The sequence below is a fragment of the Rutidosis leptorrhynchoides genome, chromosome 9 (assembly GCF_046630445.1).
Source record: "Rutidosis leptorrhynchoides isolate AG116_Rl617_1_P2 chromosome 9, CSIRO_AGI_Rlap_v1, whole genome shotgun sequence".
In the NCBI taxonomy this organism is placed as follows: domain Eukaryota; kingdom Viridiplantae; phylum Streptophyta; class Magnoliopsida; order Asterales; family Asteraceae; genus Rutidosis; species Rutidosis leptorrhynchoides.
The window spans coordinates 43,001,984-43,008,905 of NC_092341.1; positions in this window are offsets into that span (position 1 = coordinate 43,001,984).

Genomic DNA, 6,922 nt, shown 5'->3' on the forward strand with positions numbered 1-6,922 from the left:
TTCGAAAAATGGATGTTTTTGAAGTAGTATTGGGAATTGAAGCATGAGTTAGTATAATATAATGACACTTGATCATGATTATATTACAGTAAGTCATGCTGAGTTTCTAATGGAACGTGATAAAGGTTCACAGATCATACCCTCATCATGAACCATGTTACATAACTCTTTCATTCTATATAATCTCTAAAAATATCAAGAAAATATTTTCTTAATGATTCGGTCTTTTTCAAGGTATTCTGGTAATTTGACAAGTCAGATTGTGCTATTACCGTTTCTTTCTTAGAACATTAATTATGTTTATTCTGACTTAAGGTCGGGAAGATAAAACGAAAGCATGAAGCTCCGAAATATAATGGAGAACATAAAGCCCGATAACAACCCCGAAATTACAAACCGTGTATATCAATGCGTATAGCAATATAAAGACATGGGAGAATGAAAAACACTATAACCCCAAGGTAATAGTAGAAGAAAATAACTTCCTCTGGTGGCAGATGAAAAAGAAGAATGAAGGATACGATAGCCAGGAAAATATCAAGAATCAGAACTGGATTAAGCATTTTCACAATCTATTGGGATGTATGAAATAAGAAAGAAGATTATAGGAGTGGTGAAAATAAATGAAACGGAAGAGGTCAATTTATAGCAATCGAGACAGATTACGCATTTAATCAAAGAAAATCCTAATTTTCGTAAATTCCGAAGAATCAAATCTTATTTAGATTATGAAGATTTTCTATTCCTTAAATTCCGGAAATCAATCGTGACTACGTCAAAAGCTAAGACGAATCTCTATTCTTTCATTTCACTCTTTTACGATAACTTCTCTCATACGCTTCGAGAAATCGGATTGTTTTATCCATATAATTCAACGGTGATAAAATTCTATTTATCAACTCATATTCGTCATGAAAACATTTCTATTGTTAGCCATGACGACCTCACTTAAATTTCGGGACGAAATTTCTTTAACGGGTAGGTACTGTGATGACCCGAAAATTTCTGACCATATTTAAACTTTATCTTTAAATGATTTAATGTTTCCGACACGATAAGCAAAGTCTATGAAGTTGAATCTTAAAATTTTAGAACTGTTTCATGTATTAAATTACATTTGACTGCTCTCGACGATTCATGAACAATTATATGTATGTATATATATATATATATATGTACAAGTAAAAATGACTTTCCTACCGTAAAACACTATTTGCTACAGTAAAATGACTTTCCTACCTTAAAACACTATTTGCTACAGTGAAACCGTATTTTGCTACAGTGCTGCAGTGAAAACGACTTTGCTACAGTGATTTGCTACAGTAAACACTTTTTGCTACAGTAAAACGCTATTGCTACAGTAAAACGCTATTTGATGTCGACGAACTAGCAAACAAAAACAGGATAAAGCGGCCATGCGATCGCATGGCAAAAACACTAAAAACTCATGCGATCGCATGAGGTACTGTAGCAGGCCACATACTATAAAAGCTCGAATCATTCCTCTGTATTATTATTTTTTTATATTATTATTATTATTATTATTATTATTATTATTATTATTATTATTAAGATTAATATTATTATTATTAATCTTATTATAATATTATTATTAGTAGTATATATACCTAAAATACTACGACGAGGTTATGAGCGTGTCACCTTCAAAAGGGGTTTTTGAGCGGGATATAGCTAAGGAAATTATGGGTTATTGTCAAGGAGGTTATGGGTAATGTTCGAGGGTATATTTGTGAATCAAATCTAGTGTTTATCATCTCTGTTGCGTTGATGTCAAAGCTAAGGTATACGAAATAGTATTATTTTTAGTGCGAAAATACTATTAAATACGATACAATTTTACACAAGATATTTATTTATTTATAGAATGGATATACTTAAACCTTGCTACAACACTTATAGGCAGTGTACCTAATCGTAAAGTAGTGTAGTTTTTAGTAAGTCCGGTTCGTTCCACAGGGAAATCTTTAAACAAAGCTTAACGCTATATTAGTTTACTTTTATAAAAATACAAACATATATATAAGTAATATTATTATTATAAAGGGGGGTTTTTACCGTTTAATGACCGGTTTGTCGATTTTAAAACTTTAGTCGCAGTTAAAACCTAATGTAAAATATTAAATAAATAAAAGACTTAATTTAAAGCGTAAAGTAAATAACGATAATGAAATTGCGAATAATAAAAGTGCGATAAAATAAACTTGCGATAATTAAAAAGTACGATAATTAAAAGTGCGATTAAATAACAATAAATAAAAGTGCGATAATTAGAAGTGCAATTAAATATAAAATGAAGGAAATTAAATATGAAATAAAAGAATTATGCTTATTTAAACTTCCATAATCATGATGTTTGACGTGTTGATTTTAGTTTTATGCCCATGGGTTAATTGTCCTTTGTCCTGGATTATTTAATATGTCCATCTGGTTTTTGTCCATAACAGTCCATCAGTCATAAATATAAAGTGCGAGTGTCCTCATCAAATTATTCTTATACCCGAAGTTAAATATTCCAACTAATTGGGGATTCGAATTGTAACAAGGTTTTAATACTTTGTTTAATGAATACACCAGGTTATCGACTGCGTGTAAACCAAGGTTTTACTACTTTGTTAACAATTACACCAATTACCCTTGAATGTAATTTCACCCCTGTTTTAATTATTCTAGTGGCTATTAATCCATTCCCGTGTCCGATTAAATGAACGATTATTCGTACATATAAATACCCCGCCCATCTTGTCCGATTGAGTGTATATGGTAATTTATAGGGACGCCCAATTGTAAATCTTTATATTAACATTAACAAACTTTCATTTAGTTAAACAAATATAAAGCCCATTAATAGCCCATAGTCTAATTTCCACAAGTGTCGTTCTTTTGTCCAAACCCCAATTATGGTACAAAGCCCAATTACCCAATTTTAGTAATTAGCCCAACATCATGATTACTTCGTTTTAAATAAGCATAATAATAACTTAGCTACGAGACATTAATATAAAAAGGTTGAACATAACTTACAATGATTAAAAATAGCGTAGCGTTACAAGGACAGAATTTCGACTTACACCCTTACAACATTCGCTAACATACCCTTATTATTAGAATTATAATTAAAATTAAAATTAAAATATAAATTATATATATATATTTCGTTTACGTATGATAAGAGAAGAAAAAGATTATGAATTGTGATCAGAATTTGGTTGGCTTTATAGGGATTTTCGAAATTTGGGGCTCCGCGACTCGAGGTGAAATCCTCTTCAAACTCCGCGAGTCGCGGAGAATGAATTTACAGCTCAGTCCTTGGAGTCTTTCTCTGCCGACGGTTTTTTATTTATAAATATAATATATATATAATTAATATAATTAATTATATATTATATTATATTTATATACATAGTTAACTTGTAATTTTTAGTCCGTTGCGTCGAGCGTTGATAGTTGACTCTTGTCCAGGTTCCGGATTTTCGAACGTCCTTGCGTACAATTTAATATCTTGTACTTTGCGTTTTTAATCTTGTACTCTTGTAATTTCGAGACGTTTCTTATCAATAATTGGAACCTCTTTGATTGTCTTTTGTTCTTTTGAGCTTTTTGGTCGTTTGCGTCTTCAATTCGTCGAATCTGTCTTTTGTCTTCACCTTTTATTATTTAAACGAATATCACTTGTAAATAGAACAATTGTAACTAAAAGCTTGTCTTTCTTGAGGAATAATGCTATGAAATATATGTTCGTTTTTAGCATTATCAAATATTCCCACACTTGAGCGTTGCTTGTCCTCAAGCAATATCGTCTTGAAATACTAGAATCACTTCTTTATTCTTCACACTTTGTACATCAGTGATTTCTATACGGCGGTATAAACAATGGTAGTAACGATATGGTTTACAGTCCCACATGACTATAAAAATTTAGATCCATTAAGGAAATTGGATCTCTATGAAAACATTTGATCTTTTGAAAATTAAATCTAGTTTTTACCCTAGATAAGTTTTCCGGGATAACCCTTTACCGGTGTTTGCAAAATATTTTTGTGGGTTTGGTGGGTTTCAGATTTGAAAATTTTAGCTCAAAACTTATGGTTTTGTGTCACCCACTTGCTAACCTTGTATTTGGAAAGCAACATGTCCAGTTTACTTGTCCCGTATATTACCTTTCGGTAAACTACCGTCCGGTTGTAAAGGAAAGCGTTGAACAAGCAACTGTTAAGGCAATGTCCCCTGACATGCTTTTAATTATGGTCTATAACGTGTCGGACGCAATTACTATCCTTGGTAGGAGCAATAGTAAAGCTCACCCTTATAATTTTTCGGTATGGCACAAGGTCCTGTCTTTGACCACTATGCAACCACCGTTCTTACGGTTGACACCCGATTTAGTTCAGGTGACCTAATGAATTCCAGGTGAATTCCTAGGATTTTACGTTCAATGGTAATGAACGCATTGAAAATAGGGTTTTCAGAAAACAAATCGGTTTGTAATTTTGATCAAAATATTTTCTCGTTCAAGCTCGAGTTTAGATATCATTGAATTCCATGAGTTTGTAATTCTCAATCTTTAAGGTCAATCTCTAGGATTGAGTAATATCAGTCTTAAAAGCTGATTTTTAATCTTTAAGGAGATTATCCTTTCTGGGGATCTGATTCATTAGTCTTATCAAGCTAATTTGCACGGCGCCCCCCCATTGTACGAGATAAATCCTTCTCATGGTTAGGATAAATCTGACCACATGGCGACCCTGTTTAATGCTGAGGTCCGTGGATTTCCTGCTGATTTTAGTGATGACTTTTCTAGATTTTTCATCAACCTACAGCTGGTCTGGACGACAACTTCATGACCTAAATCAAGAAGCGCGTGTCTTTTTCGGAAGACTTTACTTCCTTTTAATGATGGAATTGATTCATCGTGTAGATCCATCTCTTCTTTTCTTTCATCGGGTAAAACAGTTTAGTTTAGTCCAAAGCAAAAGTATTTTCAGTTATATGTTACAGATATATGTGACATATGTTTAAGATAACTTGGTAAATTTTCCCACACTTGGCTTTTATTTTCCTTTTTATCGTCCTCTATTCCATTTTAAATGAATTTTAACATTTTAGTTTGTTTCTTAATTTGTGTCCTTTCCGAGGTAACAATAATTTCGGTGTTAAAACCTAGTTTTATCGTTCATAAATATGTATAAACATGATTTTGAATTCATTTAATTGAAAATTTTGAAAAAATTTACTAGAATTGGGTAGTCAGTATATAAGACTAGGGCTGTTCTTTTTTTTATCAGAGAGCACTAGATTCTAATACAACTACTGCTTTACTAGTATTTTTAATGGTAACCAAGTGTTTAAGATAAAAATTTTAAAAATCCGAAAGAATTTAACCCCTTCCCACACTTAAGATCTTGCAATGCCCTCATTTGCAAGAAATCAGTAACAATTTAAATTATTGAAGGTGATTTGTGTGAAAATTATTAAATTTTACCAAATTTTCCAAATATATTGGCGTTTGTTTGCTGAATGATAAATGGTGCACATCATTTGTTCATTCCGTCTTGTTGTTATTTCACATATATTTTGCATCTTGTCGTCAAAATTAGTTGCTTTTGCTGAACTTAATGCCAGTCTTTGAAAATGCGTTGTTTTACCCTGTTGTGTACATAAGATAAACTGCAAACATATATACATATTTTTGAAGTTTGGTATATTACCCCACATTCAAAAAAATTATTAAAATCTAAGAATAAAAGTTAGATAATTATAAAAATGATTACAATATTAACAAAAATATTAAATGTATCAATAATTACAAATTACAAAATAAAAAAAAAATAATAAGTAAACTAAGGATGATATTGGTACCAATAGGGGTTCCAGGCATAACCATAGGTGCTATAGAATGCTTCGGCAGGGTCATACGTAGGATACGGTGGCTGCATCTCTATAGACCAAGGAGGGAAGATGGGTTTCGGTGTAGGAATATAGTTTCTACCTATATGTTGGCAATGAGCTATGATTTGGTTCTGATGAACTTGCCAATCTTCAAATGCTCTCTGTCTAGCATTTTCGTATTCCTGAGAAGCTATAAACCTATGCATTTCTTGCATCTCATTCCCCCCTCCTACATTACCTTGCTGCTGGTTTCTTTCCACCTGTGGATGTCTACCATGGTATCGTACTGCGGCGTTATTTCGCCTCTTCAAAACTTTCGCACCATGGTATACATTTAAACCTATAGTATCGCGGGGTTCCGGTTCTTCTACTAATAATCCCCCCGACTTATATCCACACCGAGATATTCACCAATCAAAGTAATAAAAATACCACCTCCTATTATGCTATGTGGTCGCATCCCCCGAACCATAGCTGATAAATAATAACCCACACAATATGGTATACTTACAGCGCTTTGTGGGTCTCGAATACACATATGGTAAAACAAATCTTGTTCATTTACTTTTTCCTTGTTCTTACCCCTTTGTGTAATCGAATTAGCTAAAAACCTATGTATCACTCTTAATTCGGCTCTATCTATATCCAAATAAGAGTAATTTCCCCCTTTGAAACGGTGATGGCTTGTCATTTGACTCCACACACCGTGTGTATCAAAATTTTCATCTATCTTTCTACCGTTTAGTATCAATCCTCTACAATCGGCAGACGCTAACTCCTCAGGCGTATATATACGTAAAGCCTGAGCCATGTCCAGTAAAGACATGTGGCGCATCGAACCGCCTAACAAAAATCTAATAAAAGAACGATCGGTTAAACTAGCTACCCGATCATTCAACTCTATACTACATAACAATTCTTCACACCATACTTTATATACAGGTCTACGTATGGTGAATAAACATACCCAGTCATTAAAAGAAGAATTACCATACCTCTGTACAAGTAATTCCCT